General features: G+C 38.0%; 1 protein-coding gene and 1 pseudogene across 2 annotated transcripts in view; one reads left to right on the forward strand and one right to left on the reverse strand.

Moving 5' to 3' along the window:
• Window positions 1-24,708, forward strand: part of LAMA2 (laminin subunit alpha 2) — a 648,749-nt gene that overhangs the window by 31,552 nt on the left and 592,489 nt on the right. The window lies entirely within an intron of this gene.
• LOC129038238 (mesoderm-specific transcript homolog protein-like) lies at window positions 7,391-8,405 on the reverse strand (annotated as a pseudogene).

The following is a 24,708-nucleotide window of genomic DNA, read 5'->3' on the forward strand; positions in this document are numbered from 1 at the left end:
GTCTCCGACAGCCCTGGTTTACAACTGCTGCCCCAACCTAATTAATAGTGGTGCTCCCTTTATTCTCAGAAGTGGACTGGTTTAGATGATGAATTATATGAACACCTTATTTATGAGGTACCTCATGCTCTGGCCTGTGCAGTTCTCTCCAGCCTCATCTCTCACCACTTTTTAAATCATAAAAATGAGCTGTATCCATTCTGAATTCCTTTGGATTTATAGAATATATCACTGTCTCTTTCAGTTCAGAGCCTGTGCCCATAATGTTGCCACTGCCTAAAACATCTCTCTGTTAACCTGACTAATGCATGCCAATTTTCATGCTCATTTTTCTTTTTTTTTTTTTTTTTTTGACAGAGTCTTGCTCTGTCACCCAGGCTGGAGTGCAGTGCTGCGATCTCAGCTCACTGCAACCTCCACCTCCCGGGTTCAAGCGATTCTCCTGCCTCAGCCTCTAGAGTAGCTGGGACTACAGGCGTGTGCCACCACACCCAGCTAATTTTTGTATTTTTAATAGAGACAGGATTTCACCATGTCGGCCATGTTGGTCTCGATCTCTTGACTTCGCAATTCCCCCGCCTCGGGCTCCCAAAGTGCTGGGATTACAGGCGTGAGCCATGGTGCCAGGCCCTCATGCTCCATTTTTATAGTTTCTCCAAGAAGCACTTTCTGACCTCTAGACTAGTTTGAATTTTCCTATTTTTTGTACCCGTATTGGCTCTATTCTTCCCCTAATCAAACCCTTTTCCCAATTAACCATGTTTATATCCTAGTTTATATGCTTCCTTTTAGCATGTACCATTATTTCTCTGAGGCCTTGTAAGTATTTGTTATAGAGACATCACATATATATATATTATATATACATGTGTGTATATATATGCATATATATGCACACACATATATGAGAGTATGTGTGTGCACACATGTTGAACAAATTCATGAGACAAAATACAACTTTAGGTTGCTTTTGGACTTTGACATCTGCTTTTGACTTTTTATGTTGAGAAAGGGATGTTGAGAGTATGAAGCGCTATAACAAGGGAGAAGAAGAGAAAGAGAGACCAGAAAAGGGCTGATTATTGAATATCAAGAAAGGAACACATAGAAAACAAGTGAGAGGCTTTGAACTGACAATTTGGATGGACAACTACATTCCATTTCTGATCATTGATCCTGTCTTTGCACTGTTGCTTGCACTTGTCTTAGCAGGGGCACTTAAAAAGCCTGAAATGCATATCTTGCCTGCAATGTACAAACTTATCAGAACATCTTATATAGTAACATAATTTTCAGTATAAGTATAGATAGGAATTATGTTTGAATTTGAGTAAGTATTGGACTAAGATTATCTCTCCTTTTTTAAAAGTTGGTAAGTTATGTTAAACAAAAACAAAACAATTTCTAAAATAATGACTAAAAGTAAGGGTTGTTTAAATCCATTTTATAAGATTTACTTCCAGAAGATGAAAGTGGGAAGCTGTAGTGGCATATCATTTCTAAGCTATTTTTGTAGGTTGAATTGCATCCTTCAAAAAGAAATGTTGAAGTCTTAACCCCAGGTAACTATGAATATGACCTTATTTGCAAACAGGGTCTTAGCAAATGTAATTAAGTTAAGGTGATGCCATACTGGTTTAGGGTGGACTGTGATCCAATATGACTGGTATCCTCATAGAAGAGGGGAGGAGATACAGAAGTACAGGGAGAAAGCTGTGTAAAGATGGCGGCAGAGATGGGAGTGGTGCATCCACAAGCCAAGCAATGCCAAGGAAAGAAGCATGGACATTTTTTATTACTGTGTCTAGAAGGAACCAACTAGGCTGACATTTTGGTTTCAGACTTACAGCCTCCTGAACTGTGAAACGAATGTCTGTTGCTTTAAGCCACCTAGTTTGTGGTCATTTATTATGGCAGTCCTAGAAAACTAAGATAACTAAATTAGGAAACAAATGTAACTATTTTAAAAGGTGAAAATATATCCAATATATTTAATACAGAAAGGATGAAGATATAGATAGTAGAATGATCAGAGGAATAATAATTTTTTTCCCACTGTTCTCAATATCACTGCTAATTCCTATAAGAACACAATTACTCAATCACTAATCTGCTGTAGTAGTCTGATCGATGCTAAGCCATGCTGCAGGAATGAATAAACCCCCAAATCTTAAAAGCTTAGCATTACAGAGGTTTATTTCTCAATGATGCAATGACAAATACAGGTCCATCTGGTGACTCAGGGTCCCAGTTGTCCTCCGCTTGTGATGTTTCCAACTCAGGAAATGGCTTTTATGGTTGCTATGGCAGAGGAAGAGAGGAGTGGGGAGCTGGCACCTAGGTCTTCAGTGCTTCAGCTAGAAAGTCATAGTCATGACTCCGCGCCACATTTTTACAATCTAAGAATAGTCAGATACCCCTCTTAACTGCAAGGGGCTGAGAAGTGTAGGGAACACAAGAATATTTTTTGAGAGCTACTATCTCTGCTTACATATAATGGCAGAAGAAAATATCCTCCAAAATCTATTAAAATCATACTATGCTCTCAAAGATTCTAGCTACTCCCTTAATTTGATTTTTTATCCCTGTTATAGTTTTTACAAGCTTCTTTTCGTATATATATATACACGCACACACATATATATGTATTTATGTGTGATGTATGTATACATAGCTATTACCCAAGTCTTTCCATTAACATGGTGTTATATTTGTCCTTACCAGAACTACTGACTACTGACAACATAAAACTCTTTTCCATCCAAAATCATTCCTATTTAAACATTTATTAGTGTTCAATTCTAATACCATTGAACTGCTCATAAAGGAGAAAGAGGAAGAGAAGGAGGAGGAGGAGGAGAAGTTTTCCAGTTAAATTTTTAGAGTAAAGGAAACAACATGCCATTTTGATTGTTTTGAGTATCAATTAAATTATCAGTTAATAATTCAAGGAAATATATCCCAGGAAAAAAAATCCCCTATATAATAAACTAAAGCTTTTTTAACATCCTTCTTAATCCCTCATATGAAAAATTTATACTCCCCTCTTAGATATTAGTAAGAGCTCAATGTACAGGTAGCTAGGGTGCCCCCTCATCTTCTCCGCTGGATTTGTAGGTCCCGCTCATGCAGAGGGGTTATTTCCCAGCATGTGGATGCTCTTTTTGACTCCACTGTAGGCCAACCACCCCTTCTCATCAATCATGTTGCAATTATTCTTTACACGATTACATCTTCTTTTAGAGAAGAGAATTATTTAACCAGAAATAACATCAACAAGCCTTTTACAGAATATACATGCTTAAGTTTCACACCATATTGTTGAGATATTTTAAGTGTTTAAAAAATAGTATGTGAATATATTTCAGTTGTAAAAAATTCAAAGGAAGCTTTATACCCATTAGGATGGCTGCCATAATTTTAAAAATGGAAGGTAGAAATTGGTGAGGATGTGAAGGAATTAGAAGCCTTATGCATTGTTGATGGGAATATAAAATGGTGTGACAACCATGAAAAACAGTATGGAGGGTCCTCAAAACATTACAAATAGAATTACAACAGGATCCAACAATTCCACTTCTGGGAATATGCCCCAAATAATTAAAAGCAGGGTCCTGAAAAGATGTTTATACATCTCTGCCATAGTAGCATTATTTACAATGGCCAAAAGGTGGGAGAAACCTGGCTGTTGACAGACGAATAGGTAAATAAAATGTTGTGCATGTATACGATGGAATATTATTCCGTCTGTAAAAGAGAGGAAACTCTGACACATGCTACCATATGAATGGACCTTGAGGACATTCTGCTAAGTGAAATATACCAGTCACAAAAAGACAAATACTGTTATGATTCTACTTAACTAGAGTAGTCAGAATCATAGAGACAGAAGGTATAATGCTGATTACTAGCGGCTGCAGGGAGAGAGGAATAGGGAGTTATTATTTAATGAGTACCGAGTTTCAGTTTTGCAAGATGAAAAGCATTCTGGATGTGAATGGTGTTGATGCTTGCACAACAATATGAAGGTAATAATACTACTGAACTGTACACTTAAAAATGGTTACAATGATGAATTTTATGTTATGTGTATTTTACGATACTTTAAAATAATTCAAAATTAACATCCTCACTCCCAGTGTTCTATACAGAGAAAACCAATGTCTTTATTCTTTAGTTCTGCATTTACATAGACACAAATTCTCACATAGCAATATATGGTTTATTCTTTGATTCATTTTGTTTTTCACATAAATGCTATCTTAATGCATATCTTGTTCTGCATGTTCAACAATGTCTCAGTCTTGCTATGAGAAACAGAGCAGGGAAACTTCCTGGGCCTAAACTGAATAGGCCATTTTATTCTCTTCTCTGCCACATTCTTTGTGGTTCTGTCTCCACTGGACTGGGACTCTCCATTGGTCCTTCACCAATAAGCCATTCTATTCTCATGAAATATTCATGAGAATATTTCACCAGATCTAGGATTTCTACACAGTACTTCTAACATTTCAATATTTCTTTGCCTAAAATTTTCCATTCTATTTGAAAATTGTGTGCCTTTTTTCTTTTTCTTTTTATCACCTACATGGGGAGGTAGAGTGTTGGCTTTCAAAGGTGAAATTGCATTTTTCCACAACTCTCAGTTTTCTTGGTTTTGAGTCTGTTCTTACCTTCTTTTAAAAAAACTCTTTGGTCATGGTGGCATTAGAGGTTAGAATATGAATACCAACTCCTCTCGTTTAGGTCTCTGTTCTTTAGATATGGTCATTTTATCGCTTCAAGGATCAGAATATATCACATCCCAAATTTATAATCCCCAGAGGTAACTCAGATATGTATAATTCTTTAATAATAATCTGATTTGTTCTCAATATTTAAAGTGAACCCAAGATGAAGAGTTGGAAAAAAAACTTTTAAAACTCTAATGCTTTAGTAGGCTCTCAAACTGCTGACAGCTCAAATCTTCTGTTTCTTTGGCAACATATAAAAATCCAGAATAACAGTTAAATATTCCATAGCTAACTATTATTTAATACTAATATTATGTCTTTGTTAATGGAAGACACCATAGACCATATTTTGAATATTTATTCTCCTTTTTAATATTGGTAATCCTCCTTCTGAGATAAATTCAGGAAATCCGACCTTTCTCCTCAGTCCTTTTGAAATAAAGACCACTTTTCCAATTAGGAATATCTAATGTAGTGTTAAAGCTCAGAGTTGAAAAGATGTTTTAGTATTCACCAGATATAATGTTGTAGTATTATTGGTAAGATTGTGAAACAAATTCCAGTACACTTCAGCTCTGCTAACAAAGATGAAATAGAGAATAAAGTAGGTGTATGCTGAATCTTATTAATGTTGACATCCAGTTTGAATACATTCATCCTCTAAGGTATAGTTTTGGGTATAAACCATCGAGCAAGCACGAAATAGTGAAGCTGAGAGCTGCAGAACATAGAGATCTGGTGGATTCTAAAGGACTGAGAATGATCGATGGCTACTGAAATGAAATGTGAAATGGTATCCATGGCTGATATTTGTCTTTAACTGATAACATGACTAAAGCATTTCCTGGTCAACATACCACTCTCCCTCCTCTCTTCTCATTCCTCTAGAACAGTGGCCTTCAAACTCTTTTCTTGATAAGAAATGCACTTAAATTGGAGAATATCTCTCTTTCTAACACATACACACATAATAAAAATGTCATGAGATGTCTTAAATACTTAGACATTTTACATTCAGTGTACTCCAATATTTCTATTTTATATTCTTTTTTAAATACTGGTTTTGACCTATTAAATGGACTTCAAGAAATTTTTCAGTCTCATCTAGGCACACAGATTTAAATATTACTTCTCTGTTAGTGACCTCTTCTGTGAGTAAGCTCCGTCTCTAACTTTCTATCTCCTTTGGATATCCTTACTCGCATATTCCTTCCAGAACTTACAACTTAACATGGCTTAAACTTAACAGCTAAACATTCTCCCTCTGAGGTATCCCATTCTTTCCACAGTCCTCACCCAACTCCATCAAGTTATTTTCCTCCTATTTCCAAATTTCTGCTGAGGGTCCCATCAGTCTTCCAGGTATAAACCATTAGATTCCTACTAGATCCCTATCTTTCTTCCCGTTATTATATCAATGAGCAAGGTCTTGATTCTATTTCGTTTTTTGTCACAATTAATTTTTATTAATAGAAAATAAACACTTATTCCAGTTTCAAAGTTGTTATACTTGAAGTTGCTAATTTTAAAAAATGAATTTTAAATAATCACTTAATAATCCTGCTTTGACTAAGACAATGAAATGTGGCTTTAAAAAAAGCAAACAGCACCATTTGCTCATAGGTCTTTCAGAATTTGTCCTTAAAGTTTCTGGAACTTTCCTCTCTGTAAAGTACAGGAAATACTGAGCTACATTGGAAAGCCTCTCTGGGACAGGCAATGGGGAGTTAAGCAGTCATCATAAAGGAATCAATGTACATTCAGCATAGTGACTTGGACTACACAACAATTCCTTCTCCTCTACGGTAGCTCAAGAGAGACATGCTTCTAAGCACAGAGGTATGAGGAGTCTCAGACTGTTATTTGCTGTTAGAATTGATCTCCCCATCTAATAACAGTAAATCTCTGGCACAGATGCTATTGGTCCTTAATGTCCTGTGATTTTAGGAGATAGTTTGGATTTAGTTTAATTTATTCAGAAATCAAACATGTTTAATTAGGTTCACTACGCGGTTAGAGTAAGGGTATGCTGGTTTAGTATCTTTAGAATATATACATAATGTGTAGGTTAATCATAGTCTTAAATCATACTTAGAATACTATATTATTTAAACCATATCTATTTCAACAAAATATTTATAAATAAAAACAGCTGATGAAACTAAATCCAAAGGTATGACAAAGAGGACTTAGCTCTATGTTGCTTAAAGAACATTAAAAAGCATGTGCCCATAAAGCCATTCCAGGAGAGGGAAGGAGATCCCCTTCTCCTTATTCTTACGATAGAATTCCTATTGGGGCTGGGCCAGAAATGAGCACTTCTAAGTATTTCAGAGAAGTCCAAAGTGTTAAAAAGTCTTTTATGCAAAACAGCGTCTTTCTGAATCAGTGAATAGTAATGCTCATCAGAATTTTCTAATAACACAAAAACAAAGCCAAGTCCATACATTTGATCAGTTGTCAAAGTAATGGGAGGTGGACTATTAGGTCAACCTTAGTCAGAGCTCCTGCTGGCTTCTTCCTATACACTGTTCACCAATTTGTGTAAAGTGGACTTTGTGAGAGAATAGTGTTTGATGGCCAGGACCTCTTTTGGGCATTTCTTCCTAAGTGGAATACACAACAGATAAGGGAGTAGAGGAGGTAATACAGGGAAGCTACTCATTCCAGCTCAGAAGGAGCAGAAGGAGTTGGATGAAGCCCATTTATGCATTCAAGAAGCCAATGGCATCCTCTAGCTGTGGATAGTGGCTAATGTGGTCATCCAGAATCCACACTGTGGACCGCAGCAGCGTTTTCCCATACAGCTCCAAAAACTCTGGATAGGGATTTACAGGTTCCAATGGCCAGTAGATGAAATGAATGGGGATAGTTACAGAGGCAAGAGCTCCCACCCAGCGCCTTCTGAGCTTCTTCCTCTGATTGATGTACTGTAAGAGACCGTCAATGGGTAAGTTCCCGTCATTAATGCGGATCCCTGCCCACATGTCCCACAGCTCACTCTCACAGGGCCAAGTATACTGCCCAAAGACTGGGGTGAGACCTCGAGAGAATACAAAGAAGTTCATCAGTCGTGTGAGGATGGGTGATAGCACACCTCCATCTTTGAGTAGCTTTTGGAGAAGGAGTGGACGGTGAGTCTCAGGAAAGATACCTCCATTTGACAGACAGACTCTTTATGGTATGCCGACCAGATCGATTCTGCTTGTACCTGTAGAGAAACTCCTGAGCGACAATTATCTCCATAGTCATGAGACTTGATCCTGCGGTTCTGGAGCCCCAGATGCCGCAAAAGCGCTTCCACGATGCTGACCTGCTCAAATATGGAATAATGATGTGGTCTCGGTTTGTCACTGAAGCCAACACCTAAGAAATCAAGGGCAATCACCCGATGAAACCTCAAGGTCAGACCATCCCAACTCTTGTACCAATCGTAGCTGGATGTTGGAAAACGTGTAAAACCACAACTGTCTCCTGACTTCCAACCACACCCACAGAGTCTTGGTAGAAGATACGCAGCCTCTTGTAAGTGAAAAACTTGCCTGAAGATTTCCATGAGTGAAGATCAGGTGGCAGCTGAGTGTGTGGGATGTGCAGGTACGCAGCAAGCAGGAGCACGGCCCACAGCCCCACCTGGACCCACCACTCCCTCATCCTGCGGAGGCGATCTCTGCGCACGGCGGCGTTATCCCATGCTGCCAGCCGCAGCGTTGCAGAGCACGGGGCGCCGTGGCGCCCGCAGCCCTGCAGGGCCGGCCGGTAGCGGGGTCTCCATCAGCAACCCACAGCCAGCACAGGGCGACGCTGCGCCCGGCAGCTACAGCCACTCTGGCGTGCACGGCGGCACTGCGTTTGCTAGGCGCGACTGCCACAAGGGAAGTGCCCGGGTGTGCTGGTTGCCGTGGCCTCTATTTCTAAAGTATTTCTTATATTTTCCTATTTCTTTTCATTCCTACTGCTTACACCCTCATTGACTATTGAACTATTGCAACCGCCTCTTGAGGTGACTGAAATATTCATAGATATTCCAGTTATTCTCCTTTTGGGCATATAGTAGGATTACATTTGCTCACCTCTGAAATTAGGCATAGGCACAGTCAATGAAATGTGAACAGAACTGACATGCTTTACTCTTAGATTGAGTATGGGTTTTACAAGCCAGTGCATAATTCGCCATGCTATAGAGACAGATGATCTTCCAGATGGATGCCTGAGTGTAGAATATATAGATCAGTTCCCCCCAGCCTTCACACATGGGCCCAAAATGTACACGGAGCAGGAGCAAGAAATACACGTCCTTGCTATCTTTGTTAGTTTAATCCACAGAGACTTTGGAGTCTGCAGTTATACAGCATCCTAGCCTGTCCTGACTGATATGATCCCTTAACTGATTTGTCTACTCAAAGTCTCTTCTCCCTCCGATTATTCTACATCACTATCATATTAATCTTTCTGAAATAGAAGTCTAATTATATAAATTCCTATGAAAATCTTTCAATATTTCCCTGTTATCTTCACTGGCTTTCAAGACCATCACAGTGTGCATCTCAACTTCCTTTTAAGACACCCACGGTTTCCCTACATGTACACACACACTTTCTAACACGTTGGCTTTTCTGTTCCTGTGATTCTAGGATGCTGTCTGCTAGTCCTGTCTAAGTGCTACCTATTCTTAAGTAACAGTTCAAATGCCAGTATCTCTTTGAGGCCTTTTCTGGATCTCTGCAAAAAAAAGGGACAAGAAACACCTTCCTCCCAAAGGAACAAAGAATGGCAATTACTTATAAGTAAGCCAGATTTTAGCAATTGGACCATTTTTGTCTTAAATATAACTAACCTGTCTCTATAGCTTACAAGGTATTCATAAATTCTTCAAACAAAAGAAATTTATCATAAAGGATACAGGTAAATAAAATTTCTGTGAAATTGTTTAAAAAAAACTAAATAAATGAATTCCCAAAGGACTTTGAGTCTTTATTGTAGTTCTCATCACACTTTGCAGTGGCCATTTCTAGCACTTTTCAGGCAGTAAATAGTCTTCTTTCACTTCCACATTATTGAAAATTCTTTTGCATAACGCCTAGCAAATATCTTAATGTTGAATATCTGAATGAATGAATGAAATTAAGGTTACATTTTATTTTAAAACTGCCGCTTTTTTCTTCAGAAGTCACAACGAGGAAAATGTTGCCAATAAAATAGTTATTAAGTTAAAAAACATAAATATCTGAGAAATGAACTGAGAAAAGGAGAAATCCTTACAGGACTTGAATGGTACAGGAGAATAGTACATATCAAAGGGTGAACTCTGGGTCACAGCTTGTGGGATCAGGCAAGAACATGTCTAGTCATAATCTTTCAAACAATCTTGTCAAAAATTATTTTTTCTAAGATCCACTTTTACTCTTTTCTCTGACTAATTTTATTTGGCTTTCAAGCATTTCTTTGTGACTTCAGTTTTTAAACAATTTAAACAAATAAAAATTACATTACAGAATTGTTACTTTTAAACTCTTACTTTCCACTGGGAGTGTTATTGTAAAATCTGTTCTTATTCTTTTAATTTAACTCCATTATTTTGTTTTAAATGTAATGATTTTTCATTATATTTTTCTCCAACTGCTTTAAAAGCACCAATACTTCTTTTCTGTATATGTATCAAAGTCCATAAATATTCTTTGACATTATCCTAGCCTTGAATAATAAAAGGAAAAAAAACCTCTCACAACTTTTTATTCTACAAAGTAGTATTAAAATATGCCCCTATTTTTACTGTAAATGTAATCTTCACAGCAACAGTCAAGAGAACTAGACTGAGTCATTCTTCATCACACATTGCAAGGGCTATGCCTCTTCTGTTGTGAGCCCTGCAGCAATATTCTCACAAGTGGAGCTCTGGGTCATTGACTGCACTTTTGCTAATGAGAAATCTTCAGTAGGAGTGACTGGGCCTTATGCAAATCTCTCCAGTAGTTTCTTCCACTAGTGGTGCCTTAGAGCCTCAGAATCAATCACTCAGCAAGTGTTTACTGAAAGCTTACTGATACCCAGACCTTAAACTCTTACTAAACAGAATACCAGATATAGGATATAATTCCAGCCTGAAGAGTTTATGCTCAAGACAAGACTTACATATATTACAAAGAAGCATAACAGAGCAAATGATTAAGTTCTAAATTTCACTGTACACCCTAAAAAAAGGATAAATTGATATGGAATACGAATAGTATAGGAAAATGGTCCTTAGGGAGGCCAGACATGAGAGGGTGAGCTCTAGGTGACCACCTGTAGGATCAGGAAAGAACATATCTAGTCCTGGAGTTAAGATTTCTATTTTTTCTAGATTTATAGAGATATAATTGACAAGTAAAAATTGTATATATTCTAGATATGCGTGATGATTTAATATACATATACATTGTGAAATAATTACCACAACCAAATTAATTAATATGTGTATCACCTCACATAGTTATCACTTTGTGTGTGCGTGTTTGTTTACGCATGGAGGACATTTAAGATCTGTGTTTGGAAAATTCCAAGTAAACAATACAATATTATTAACTATAGTCACTATTCTGTACATTAGATCCCTAGAAGATCCTTATTCATCTTATAACTGAAACTGTGTACCCTTTGACCCAAACCTCTCGTTTACCCCAATTCCTGGCAACCACCATTCATTCCACCATTCTACTCTCTGCTTCTATGAGTTCAACTTTTTAGATTCCACACGTGAGTGAGATCATACTGTATTTGTTTTTCTGTGTGTGGCTTATCTCACCTAGCACAATGCCCTTCAGGCTCATCCATGTCGTTGCAAATAGCAGGATTTCCTTCTCTTTTACGGCTGAATAATATTCCTCTATCTCCCTCTCTCCCTCTCTTTCTGTGTTTGTGTGTGTGTGTGTGTGTGTGTCTGTGTGTCTGTGTATGTGTGTATACCATATTTACTTTATCCATTCATTCACTGATGGATACTTAGGCCATTTATTTATCTTGACTGTTGTAAATGATGCTGCTATGAACATGCAGATGCAGATATCTCCTTGAGATACTGATATCACCTTTTAAAATATATAGCTAGAAGTGGGATTGCTGGGTCATATTGTAGTACTATTTTCATTTTTTGAAGAATCTCTGTGCTCTATGCTGTTTTCCATAGCAGCTATGCCTATTTACATTCCCACCAAAAGTGTAGAAGGGTTTCTTTTTCTCTGTTTCCTCACCAACATGTGTTATCTTTTGTCTTTTATATAATAGCCATCCTAATAGGTATGAGGTCATGTCTCACTGTGGTTTTGATTTGTATTTCCCTGATGATTAATGATGTTGAACACTTTTTAATATACCTGTTGGCCATTTGTATGTCTCTTTTCAGAAACATTCTGTTTTTTAGATATGTTTAAGTCCTTTGTCCACTTTGAAACTGACTTATTTTGTGTTTTCTTGCTGTCGAGTTGTATGAATTCCTTATATATTTTGAATATTAACTCCTGATCATATATATGGTTTGCCAATATATTATCCCATATCACAACTTGCCTTTTTATTTTGTTGATTGTATCCTCTGCTGTAGAAGTTTTTAGTTTTCTGCAGTTACATGTCTTTGTTTTTGCTTTCATTGCCTGTGCTTTGGGTGTCATACCCCAAAAATCATCACCAAGACTGATGGCAAGGAGACTTTTCTTTATATTTATTTTAGAAGCTTTATGGTTTCAGATCATACATTTCAGTCTTGAATCCATTTTCAGTTGATTTTTGTGTATGGAATAAAATAAACATCCAAAATCATTCTTTTGCATGTGGATACTAGTTTCCCCAATACAGTTTATTGAAAAGACTATTTGTTCCCCACTGTGTAGTTTTAATGGCCTAGTCAAAGATTAGTTGGCCATATATTTGTGGGTTTATTTCTGGGCTGTTCTGTTTCATTGGTCTATATGTCTGTTTTTATAGCACTACCACACTGTTTTGATTACCATGGCTTTGTAATATTGTTTGAAATCAGGACCCATGATGCTTCTGGCTTTGTCCTTCTTTCTTAAGATTGCTTTGGATATTTTGGGTCATTTGTGATTTCATTTGAATTTTAATTATTACAATTCTTATTCTTTTTTTTAGAACTGTTTTATCTACATTTTCTTTCTTTTTTTCTTTGTTTTTTTGGGGCGGAATTTCCCTCTTTTCGCTCAAGTTGGAGTGCAATGGTGCAATCTCAGCTCACTGCAACCTCTGTCTCCAGGGTTCAAGTGATTCTCCTGCCTCAGCCTCCTGAGTAGCTGAAATTACAGGTGCACACCACCATGCCCAGCTAATTTTTTTTTTTTTTTGTATTTCTTAGTAGAGATGGGGTTTTGCTATGTTGGCCAGTCTGGTCTCAAACTCCTGACCTCAGGTAATCTGCCCACCTCAGCCTCCCAAAGTGCTGGGATTACAGGCATAAGCCACAACACCTGGCCATTTTTTCTACATTTTCTAAAAAATTGCCATTGAACTGTTGAGTGACTGCATTGACTCTGTAGATCATTTTGGGTAATGTGGACATTTTAACAATATTAGTTCTTCCAATTCATGAACACAGAAAATCTTTCCATTTATTTGTGTCTTCTTCCATTTCTTTCTTCAATGTCTTATAGTTTTCAGTGTACAGATCTTTCACCTCCTTGGTTAAATTTATTCGTATATATTTCATTATTTTTGATGCTATTGCTTTGGTTTCTTATTATTATTATACTTTGAGTTCTAAGGTACATGTACACAACGTGCAGGTTTGTTACATAGGTATACATGGGCCATGTTGGTTTGCTGCACCCATCAACTCATCATTTACATTAGGTATTTCTCCTAAAGCTATCCCTCCCCCAGCCCCACACCCCCACAACAGACCCCAGTGGGTAATGTTCCCCTCCCTGTGTCCATGTGTTCTCATTGTTCAGCTCCCACTTATGAGTGAGAACATACAGTGTTTGGTTTTCTGTCCTTGTGATATTTTGCTGAGAATGATGGTTTCCAGCTTCATCCATGTCCCTGCAAAGGACATAAACTCATCTTTTTTCTGACTGCATAGTATTCCATGGTGTATATGTGCCACATTTTCTTTATCCAGCCTGTTATTGATGGACATTTGGGTTGGTTCCAATTCTTTGCTATTGTGAATAGTGCCGCAGTAAACATACATGTACATGTGTCTTTATAGTAGCGTGATTTATAATCCTTTGGGTACTTCGTTCTTTTTTGGATAATTTGTTGTTAATATAGATGCACAACTGATTTTCATATGTTGATTTCATATCCTGTGACTTTATTGAATTTCTTTATTAGCTTCTAATAGCACTTTAGATGGAGTTTAGGGTTTCCTTCATGTAAGATCATGTCATCTGCAAACAGAGACAATTTACCTTCTTCCTTTCCAATTCAGATGAATGTTATTTCTTTTTCTTGCCTAATGGCTAGCCATAGTACTATGGCTAGGACTCATAGTACTATGTTGATTGGGAGTGGTAAGACTGGGCACCTGATAATGTTAGGCTTTATGTCCCCACCCAAATCTCATCTTCAGCTGTAACCCTCATCATCCCCCTAATCCCCAAATGTCAGAGGAAACCAGATGAAGGTAATTGAATCATGGAGGCCAGTTTCCCCGATGCTGTTCTTGTGATAGTGAGTGAGTTCTCATGAGCTCTGATAGTTTTATAAGGGGCTCTTCCCCCTTTGGTTAGCACTTCTTCTTCCTGCTGCCTTGTGAAGAAGGTGCCTTGCTTCCCCTTGGCCTTCTGCCATGGTTGTAAGCTTCCTGAGGTCTCCCCAGCCATGCTGAACTGTGATTCAATTAAAACTTTTTCCTTTATAAATCACCCAGTTTCGGGCAGTTCTTTATAGCCTTGTGAAAACAGACTAATATAGCACCCTTATCTTATTCCTAATCTCAGAAAAGCTTTCAACTTTTCACTATTCAGTATGATATCAGCTGTGGACTTGTCATATATGTCCTTTATTATGTTCAGATACATTCTTTCTATACCTAATTTGTTGGGAGCTTTTATCATGACAGGATGTGGAATTTTGTCAAATGATTTTTCTGCATCTGAGATGATAACATGATTTTTATCCTTTATTCTGTGAAAGTGGTATACAGTAGTCCCCCTTTATGCATGGGGGATACATTCCAGGACCCCCAGGGGATGTCTGAAACTGCAGATTGTACTGATACCTACATATAGTATGATTTTTATTCTATGTATATACCTATGAAAAAGTTTAATTTATGTTAGGCACAGTGAGAGACTAACAACAATAGAGCAATTATAACAATATACTATAATAAGAGTTATGTGAATGTTGTCTCTCTCACTCCCCCTCAAAATATCTTATTGTATTATACTCATCTTTCTTCTTGTGATGATGTGAGATGATAAAAGGCCACCATGATTAGATGAACTATGGTGAACGACACAGGCATTGTAACATAAAGTTAGGTTATTATTGATTTTCTGATGATGCATCAGAAGGAAGACCATCTGCTTTGAGCGACCCTTGGTTATTGAGCTATGACAATGTTGATGGTTGGATGCCAGGTGCATATGATGTCAATGTCCAACAGGTCACTTGTGATACAGTTTGGATACCCTGGAAAAAAGGAATGGTTCATCTCCCGGGTGGGAGGAAACAGGACAGTGTAAGATTTCATCCTGCTACTCAAAATGCACAATTCAAAACTTATGAATTGTTTTTCTGAAATTTTCCATTTAATATTTTCAGACCATGATTGAGTATAGGTAACTGAAACCATGGAAAGTGAAACAAAGCATAAGTGAGAATACTATGTCACATTTATCGACTCACGTATGTTGAATTATCCATTTATTCCACGGATAAATCCCTGTTAATCATGGTGAATGTTCCTTTTGATATGCTGTTGAATTTGATTTGCTAGTATTTTTTTGAGGATTTTTATATCTGTGTTCTTCAGAGATATTGGCCTGTAATTTTCTTTATTTGTAGTGTCCCTATCTGGGTTAGCATTATATAATAGTGACCTCATATAATGAGATTGGAAGTGTTCCCTCCAAGTGTCTGGTCTTGGATTTTTCTTTATTGGGAGATTTTTTTTCTGATTTATTCTCCTTACTCATTATCGGGTACTCATTATCCAAATTTGCTCAGATTTTCTATTTCTTCATCATTCAGTCTTGGCAGATTCTATGTGTCTAGCCTTTATCAACTTCTTGTAGGTTATTGTATTTATTGGTGTATAATTGTTCAGAGCAGTCTCTATGATCCTTTTTTATTTCTGTTGCAATGTCTCCTCTTTAATTTATAATTTTATTTAGTTGAATCCTCATTCCTTTTTTCTTGGTTTGGCTGAAGGTTTGTCAATTTTGTTTATCTTTAAAAAACAACTCTTAGTTGTATTGATCTTTTCTATTCTCTTTCTAGTCACTATTTTATTTATTTATGCTCTAATATGTATTATTCCCTTCCCTTTTCTATCTTTGTCTTAGTTTTTTTTTTTCCTATTTCCTTGAGGTGTAAAGTTAAGTTGTTCATTTGAGATCTTTTTTTTTTAATATAGGCATTTATCAATGTAAACTTCCCTCTTAGAATGTCTTTTGCTGCATCCCAGAAGTTTTGGTGTGTTGTATTGTTATTTTCATTTGTTTCAAGATACTTTTGATTTCTCTTTGGATTTCTTCTTTGACCCATTGGTCATTTTGGAGTGTGTTGCTTACTTTCCATATATCTGTGCTGGGATTAATATTTCTGACTTTTTAGCCAGGCAGCCTGTATTCTAATTACAACTTCACCACTTACAAGGTGATTAGCTTTAGGTAAGCCATTTAAACTCTCAGCGCCTCAGTCCCCTTATCTGTAACAATGAGGAAGACAGTGATGATAATAATAATAATAAGAAGAAGACTATCTACCTCCCTGACTGATTTTGAAGATGAAATGCAATCGTCAGTAGAAAGTAGTTAGAATAGTTTACAGCATACAGTATTTATTCTTTTTATGTATAACTAATGTTTTATGAGGTCCTTAGAGTGCTAGCCACTGTTTGCATGAATTATTTTACATGATCTCACCACAACCTTATAAAAAAGTTTTTATTGTCCCATATTTTAGACGGAGTAGTTACAGGAGTTACTTTCAGCCACCAGTTAGTATATAGAGAAGCTGCTAGGCAAACATAAGATTTTTTTTAATCTAGCACAAGGACCTGAACTTTACCACATCTGTCTCCCCTGTTGACTATGAATTCAATGCCTAGATCCCGTGAGGGAAGGGTCAAAGCATTTGATGTTAAAATGTACAACTCATGCTTCTCAGAGGATGTCCTTCTGAGAAGTATTCTTTCTCTTACTTATGTTTTGTTAATTTTTGCTTGGTTTTGATTGTTTATAGACATCAGTTTGTAATCAGAAGTGAAGGGAAGGTCCTGGGAGTACCAACATTTAAGAGTGACCAAAAGAATGGAAGCCAGCAAAAGGGATAGAATTCTATCGTCTTGACTCCCAAACCTACTCCGTGTTGATAGTCTTAATCTTAGTTAATGATCCCTGCTGCTTGATCCAAAAACCTAACAATGACTTCACTCATTTCACTCCTTCTGCACTGTTGTTACCTCTTCAGAGACAAAACTTCAATACTTTCCACTTAGACTTTCACTACTGACTTCTAACTCATCTTTTTGCTTTCTCTTATTTTGAGCAGTTATTCAGCTTACCCTAAGTCCAGAGTGAATTTCCAAAAAATCAGAGGTTCTGCAACTTTTCATTTCTCTTCAATTCCAACTCAGGTTCACACGTTTATCACCTAGTCTAGAAGGGCTATCCTCCACAATTTTGCTTGGCAAACTCCTTTTCATCCTTTAAGACTCAACAAAATTGTTGCCTTTTCATGAAAATAGATACTCTTCCATCCTTCTGATATTAACAATTTTTTCTTCTTGTGTCCATGATAGACTTTGTCATAATGTATTACAGTTTATCCTGAAGGAAAGCACCACAAGACCAAGAATTTCCTTTTTTTTTTCATCCCAATGCTTGATACATAGTAGCCATTTGATAAATGCATGTTGAATGAAAGCATGAATTTATAACATATTTACCTTCACTTGACTTGGAGTTTCATAAGGAATGCAACAGCTTCCAATTCATGTACTTTCTTTTTGCTTAACAAAGTATCTGACACATAGTACAAAAGTTAAATATAATAAATAAAAGATTAATTGCATAGATGTTTTTAAAGGACAAAGAAAAGATTTTAATATCCAGGAATTCCACCCAAAGATGAAAGACCTATAGGTGGTTACAAGTAGGTAAGCACAGTCCAAAATGTAGGGTCATTTTCAATGGCAGAGAGGAACAGGAGAGTCAATAAGAAGCAAAGGCTCAAGGAGCTTGAGTAGAGACTGGAATAGGCATCTCTTTATTATCTCATTGGCTGATTTATACTTCTTGTAAAATAATTAGCTTAAGCTAATTATCTAAGAAACAAGAATCTCTCCTAGGCAGATTAAGTTGCCTTTCCTGGTTCTCCCTGAGTGCTCTGAGTAAGCCCCACCATTGCCTTCTAGAAAAACTTTCTTTCTTCTTTCTTGCCCACTCCAATCTGATCCCTTCACTGCATCCAGAGTGATGATCCAAAAGTTTGGGTCCAAATGTGATCCAAAAGTTTACAGTGGTCTACCATGGTTCCTTTACAAAAAAAGACAAAAAATGTTCTGCCTTTCTTGCTCATCATGATTTTGCCTCAATTTTTCAAGTTATGTTTTGTTCATAATGGATTTTTTTTTTTTTTTGGTTTTCTGAATGTGTTCTGTTCCTTCTGCTGCCTTAAAAAGCCCTTATCGCTGAGTCTTCCTACTACTTCCTTCACCTCCACTTACCCTACTGAATTTTCAAACTGCAAGTCAAATATTACTTCCTTAGGGGAATCTCATCAGACTGTCTCCCTAGAACACCACACCCCACCCAACAACTAGATCACCTCCCTTTATTAGGGGTACTATTTTTTCAGTATAATTGCAATTATAATTTATTTTATTTTATTATTATTATACTTTAAGTTTTAGGGTACATGTGCACAATGTGCAGGTTAGTTACATATGTATACATGTGCCATGCTGGTGCACTGCACCCATTAACTCATCATTTAGCATTAGGTATACCTCCTGATGCTATCCCTCCCCCCTTCCCCCACCCCACAACAGTCCCCAGAGTGTGATGTTCCCCTTCCTGTGTCCATGTGTTCTCATTGTTCAATTCCCACCTATGAGTGAGAACATGCGGTGTTTGGTTTTTTGTCCTTGCGATAGTTTACTGAGAATGATGATTTCCAATTTCATCCATGTCCCTACAAAGGACATGAACTCATCATTTTTTATGGCTGCATAGTATTCCATGGTGTATATGTGCCACATTTTCTTAATCCACTCTATCATTTTTGGACATTTGGGGTGGTTCCAAGTCTTTGCTATTGTGAATAGTGCTACAATAAATATACGTGTGCATGTGTCTTTATAGCAGCATGATTTATAGTCCTTTGGGTATATACCCAGTAATGGGATGGCTGGGTCAAATGGTATTTCTAGTTCTAGATCCCTGAGGAATCACCACACTGACTTCCATAATGGTTGAACTAGTTTACAGTCCCACCAACAGTGTAAAAATGTTCCTATTTCTCCACATCCTCTCCAGCACCTGTTGTTTCCTGACTTTTTAATGATTGCCATTCTAACTGGTGTGAGATGGTATCTCATTGTGGATTTGATTTGCATTTCTCTGATGGCCAGTGATGGTGAGCATTTTTTCATGTGTTTTTTGGCTGCATAAATGTCTTCTTTTGAGAAGTGTCTGTTCATGTCCTTCGTCCACTTTTTGATGGGGTTGTTTGTTTTTCTCTTGTAAATTTGTTTGAGTTCATTGTAGATTCTGGATATTAGCCCTTTGTCAGATGAGTAGGTTGCGAAAATTTTCTCCCATTTTGTAGGTTGCCTGTTCACTCTGATGGTAGTTTCTTTTGCTGTGCAGAAGCTCTTGAGTTTAATTAAATCTCATTTGTCAATTTTGGCTTTTGTTGCCATTGCTTTTGGTGTTTTAGACATGAAGTCCCTGCCCATGCCTATGTCCTGAATGGTAATGCCTAGGTTTTCTTCTAGGGTTTTTATGGTTTTAGGTCTAACGTTTAAGTCTTTAATCCATCTTGAATTAATTTTTGTATAAGGTGTAAGGAAGGGATCCAGTTTCGGCTTTCTACATATGGCCAGCCAGTTTTCCCAGCACCATTTATTAAATAGGGCATCCTTTCCCCATTGCTCGTTTTTCTCAGGTTTGTCAAAGATCAGATAGTTGCAGATATGCAGCGTTATTTCTGAGGGCTCCATTCTGTTCCATTGATCTATATCTCTGTTTTGGTACCAGTACCATGCTGTTTTTGTTACTGTAGCCTTGTAGTATAGTTTGAAGTCAGGTAGTGTGATGCCTCCAGCTTTGTTCTTTTGGCTTAGGATTGACTTGGTGATGCAGGCTCTTTTTTGGCTCCATATGAACTTTAAAGTAGTTTTTTCCAATTCTGTGAAGAAAGTCATTGGTAGCTTGATGGAGATGGCATTGAATCTATAAATTACCTTGGGCAGTATGGCCATTTTCACGATGTTGATTCTTCCTACCCATGAGCATGGAATGTTCCTCCATTTGTTTGTATCCTCTTTTATTTCACTGAGCAGTGGTTTGTAGTTCTCATTGAAGAGTTCCTTCACGTCCCTTGTAAGTTGGATTCCTAGGTATTTTATTCTCTTTGAAGCAATTGTGAATGGGAGTTCACTCATGATTTGGCTCTCTGTTTGTCTGTTATTGGTGTATAAGAATGCTTGTGATTTTTGTACGTTGATTTTGTATCCTGAGACTTTGCTGAAGTTGCTTATCAGCTTAAGGAGATTTTGGGCTGAGACAATAGGGTTTTCTAGATATACAATCATGTCATCTGCAAAGAGGGACAATTTGACTTCCTCTTTTCCTAATTGAATACCCTTTATTTCCTTCTCCTGCCTAACTGCCCTGGCCAGAACTTCCAACACTATGTTGAACATGAGTGGTAAGAGAGGGCATACCTGTCTTGTGCCAGTTTTTGAAGGGAATGCTTCCAGTTTTTGGCCATTCAGTATGATATTGGCTGTGGGTTTGTCATAGATAGCTCTTATTATTTTGAGATATGTCCCATCAATACCTAATTTATTGAGAGTTTTTAGCATGAAGGGTTGTTGAATTTTGTCAAAGGCCTTTTCTGCATCCATTGAGATAATCATGTGGTTTTTGTCTTTGGTTCTGTTTATATGCTGGATTACATTTACTGATTTGCATATATTGAACCAGCCTTGCATCCCAGGGATGAAGCCAACTTGATCATGGTGGATAAGCTTTTTGATGTGCTGCTGGATTCGGTTTGCCAGTATTTTATTGAGGATTTTTGCATCAATGTTCATCAAGGATATTGGTCTAAAATTCTCTTTTTTGGTTGTGTCTCTGCCCGGCTTTGGTATCAGGATGATCCTGGCCTCATAAAATGAGTTAGGGAGGATTCCCTCTTTTTCTATTGATTGGAATAGTTTCAGAAGGAATGGTACCAGTTCCTCCTTGTACCTCTGGTAAAATTCGGCTGTGAATCCATCTGGTCCTGGACTCTTTTTGGTTGGTAAGCTATTGATTATTGCCCCAATTTCGGAGTCTGTTATTGGTCTATTCAGAGATTCAACTTCTTCCTGGTTTAGTCTTGGGAGAGTGTATGTATCGAGGAATTTATCCATTTCTTCTAGATTTTCTAGTTTATTTGCGTAGAGGTGTTTGTAGTATTCTCTGATGGTAGTTTGTATTTCTGTGGGATTGGTGGTGATATCCCCTTTTTCATTTTTTATTGCGTCTATTTGATTCTTCTGTCTTTTTTTCTTTATTAGTCTTGCTAGCGGTCTATCAATTTTGTTGATCCTTTCAAAAAACCGGTTCCTGCATTCATTAATTTTTTGAAGCGTTTTTCTGTGTCTCTATTTCCTTCAGTTCTGCTCTGATTTTACTTATTTCTTGCCTTCTGCTAGCTTTTGAATGTGTTTGCTCTTGCTTTTCTAGTTCTTTTAATTGTGATGTTAGGGTGTCAATTTTGGATCTTTCCTGCTTTCTCTTGTGGGCATTTAGTGCTATAAATTTCCCTCTACACACTGCTTTGAATGCGTCCCAGAGATTCTGGTATGTTGTGTCTTTGTTCTCGTTGGTTTCAAAGAACATCTTTATTTCTGCCTTCATTTCGTTATGTACCCAGTAGTCATTCAGGAGCAGGTTGTTCAGTTTCCATGTAATTGAGCAGTTTTGAGTAAGTTTCTTAATCCTGAGTTCTAGTTTGATTGCACTGTGGTCTGAGAAACAGTTTGTTATAATTTCTGTTCCTTTACATTTGCTAAGGAGTGCTTTACTTCCAACTATGTGGTAAATTTTGGAATAAGTGCAATGTGGTGCTGAGAAGAATGTATATTTTGTTGATATGAGGTGGAGAGTTCTGTAGATGTCTATTAGGTCGGCTTGGTGCAGAGCTGAGTTCAATTCCTGGATATCCTTGTTAACTTTCTGTCTTGTTGATCTGTCTAATGTTGACAGTGGGGTGTTAAAGTCTCCCATTATTATTGTGTGGGAGTCTAAGTCTTTTTGTAAGTCTCTAAGGACTTGCTTTATGAATCTGGGTGCTCCTGTATTGGGTGCATATATATTTAGGACAGTTAGCTCTTCTTGTTGAACTGATCCCTTTACCATTATGTAATGGCTTTTTTTTGGTCTTTTTTCATCTTTGTTAGTTTAAAGTCAGTTTTATCAGAGACTAGGGTTGCAACCCCTGCCTTTTTTTGTTTTCCATTTGCTTGGTAGATCTTCCTGCATCCCTTTATTTTGAGCCTATGTTTGTCTCTGCACATGAGATGCGTTTCCTGAATACAGCAAACTGATGGGTCTTGACTCTTTATCCAAGTTGCCATTCTGTGTCTTTTAATTGGAGCATTTAGCCCATTTACATTTAAAGTTAATATTGTTATGTGTGAATTTGATCCTGTCATTGTGATGGTAGCTGGTTATTTTGCTCATTAGTTGATGCAGTTTCTTCCAACATTGATGGTCTTTACATTTTGGCATGTTTTTGCAGTGGCTGGTACCGGTTGTTCCTTTCCATGTTTAGTGCCTCCTTCAGGAGCTCTTGTAGGGCAGGCCTGGTGGTGACAAAATCTCTCAGCATTTGCTTGTCTGTAAAGGATTTTATTTCTCCTTCACTTATGAAGCTTGGTTTGGCTGGATATGAAATTCTGGGTTGAAAATTCTTTTCTTTAAGAATGTTGAATATTGGCCCCACTCTCTTCTGGCTTATAGAGTTTCTGCCAAGAGATCCACTGTTAGTCTGATGGCCTTCCCTTTGCGGGTAACCCGACCTTTCTCTCTGGCTGCCCTTAACATTTTTTCCTTCATTTCAACTTTGGTGAATCTGACAATTATGTGTCTTGGAGTTGCTCTTCTCGAGGAGTATCTTTTTGGCATTCTCTGTATTTCCTGAATCTGAATGTTGGCCTGCCTTGCTAGATTGGGGAAGTTCTCCTGGATAATATCCTGCAGAGTGTTTTCCAACTTGGTTCCATTCTCCCCGTCACTTTCAGGTACACCAATCAGACGTCGATTTGGTCTTTTCACATAGTCCCATATTTCTTGGAGGCTTTGTTCGTTTCTTTTTATTCTTTTTTCTCTAAACTTCCCTTCTCACTTCATTTCATTCATTTCATCTTCCATCACTGATACCCTTTCTTCCACTTGATCGCATCAGCTCCTGAGGCTTCTGCATTCTTCATGTAGTTCTTGAGCCTTGGCTTTCAGCTCCATCAGCTCCTTTAAGCACTTCTCTGTATTGGTTATTCTAGTTATACATTCGTCTAAATTTTTTTCAAAGTTTTTAACTTCTTTGCCTTTGGTTTGAATTTCCTCCTTTAGCTTGGAGTAGTTTGATTGTCTGAAGCCTTCTTCTCTCAACTCATCAAATTCATTCTCCTTCCAGCTCTGTTCCATTGCTGGTGAGGAACTGCATTCCTTTGGAGGAGGAGAGGCGCTCTGCTTTTTAGAGTTTCCAGTTTTTCTGCTCTGTTTTTTCCCCATCTTTGTGGTTTTATCTACTTTTGGTCTTTGATGATGGTGATGTACAGATGGGTTTTTGGTGTGAATGTCCTTTCTGTTTGTTAGTTTTCCTTCTAACAGACAGAACCCTCAGCTGCAGGTCTGTTGGAGTTTGCTAGAGGTCCACTCCAGACCCCATTTGCCTGGATAACAGCAGCAGTGGCTGCAGAACAGCGGATTTTCGTGAATCGCGAATGCTGCTGTCTGATCGTTCCTCTGGAAGTTTTCTCTCAGAGGAGTCCCTGGCCATGTGAGGTGTCAGTCTGCCTCTACTGGGGGGTGCCTCCCAGTTAGGCTGCTTGGGCATCAGGGGTCAGGGATCCACTTGAGGAGGCAGTCTGCCCATTCTCAGATCTCCAGCTGCGTGCTGGGAGAACCGCTGCTCTCTTCAAAGCTGTCAGACAGGGACATTTAAGTCTGCAGAGGTTACTGCTGTCTTTTTCTTTGTCTGTGCCCTGCCCCCAGAGGTGGAGCCTACAGAGGCAGGCAGGCCTCCTTGAGCTGTGGTGGGCTCCACCCAGTTCGAGCTTCCAGGCTGCTTTGTTTACCTAAGCAAGCTTGGGCAATGGCGGGCGCCCCTCCCCCAGCCTCGCTGCCGCCTTGCAGTTTGATCTCAGACTGCTGTGCTAGCAATCAGCGAGACTCCATGGACGTGGGACGCTCTGAGCCAGGTGCGGGATATAATCTCCTGGTGCGCCGTTTTTTAAGCCCCTCGGAAAAGCGCAGTATTCGGGTGGGAGTGACCCGATTTTCTAGGTGCCTTCTGTCACCCCTGTCTTTGACTA

Source organism: Pongo pygmaeus, chromosome 5 (genome assembly GCF_028885625.2).
Source record: "Pongo pygmaeus isolate AG05252 chromosome 5, NHGRI_mPonPyg2-v2.0_pri, whole genome shotgun sequence".
Taxonomy (NCBI): Eukaryota; Metazoa; Chordata; class Mammalia; order Primates; family Hominidae; genus Pongo; species Pongo pygmaeus.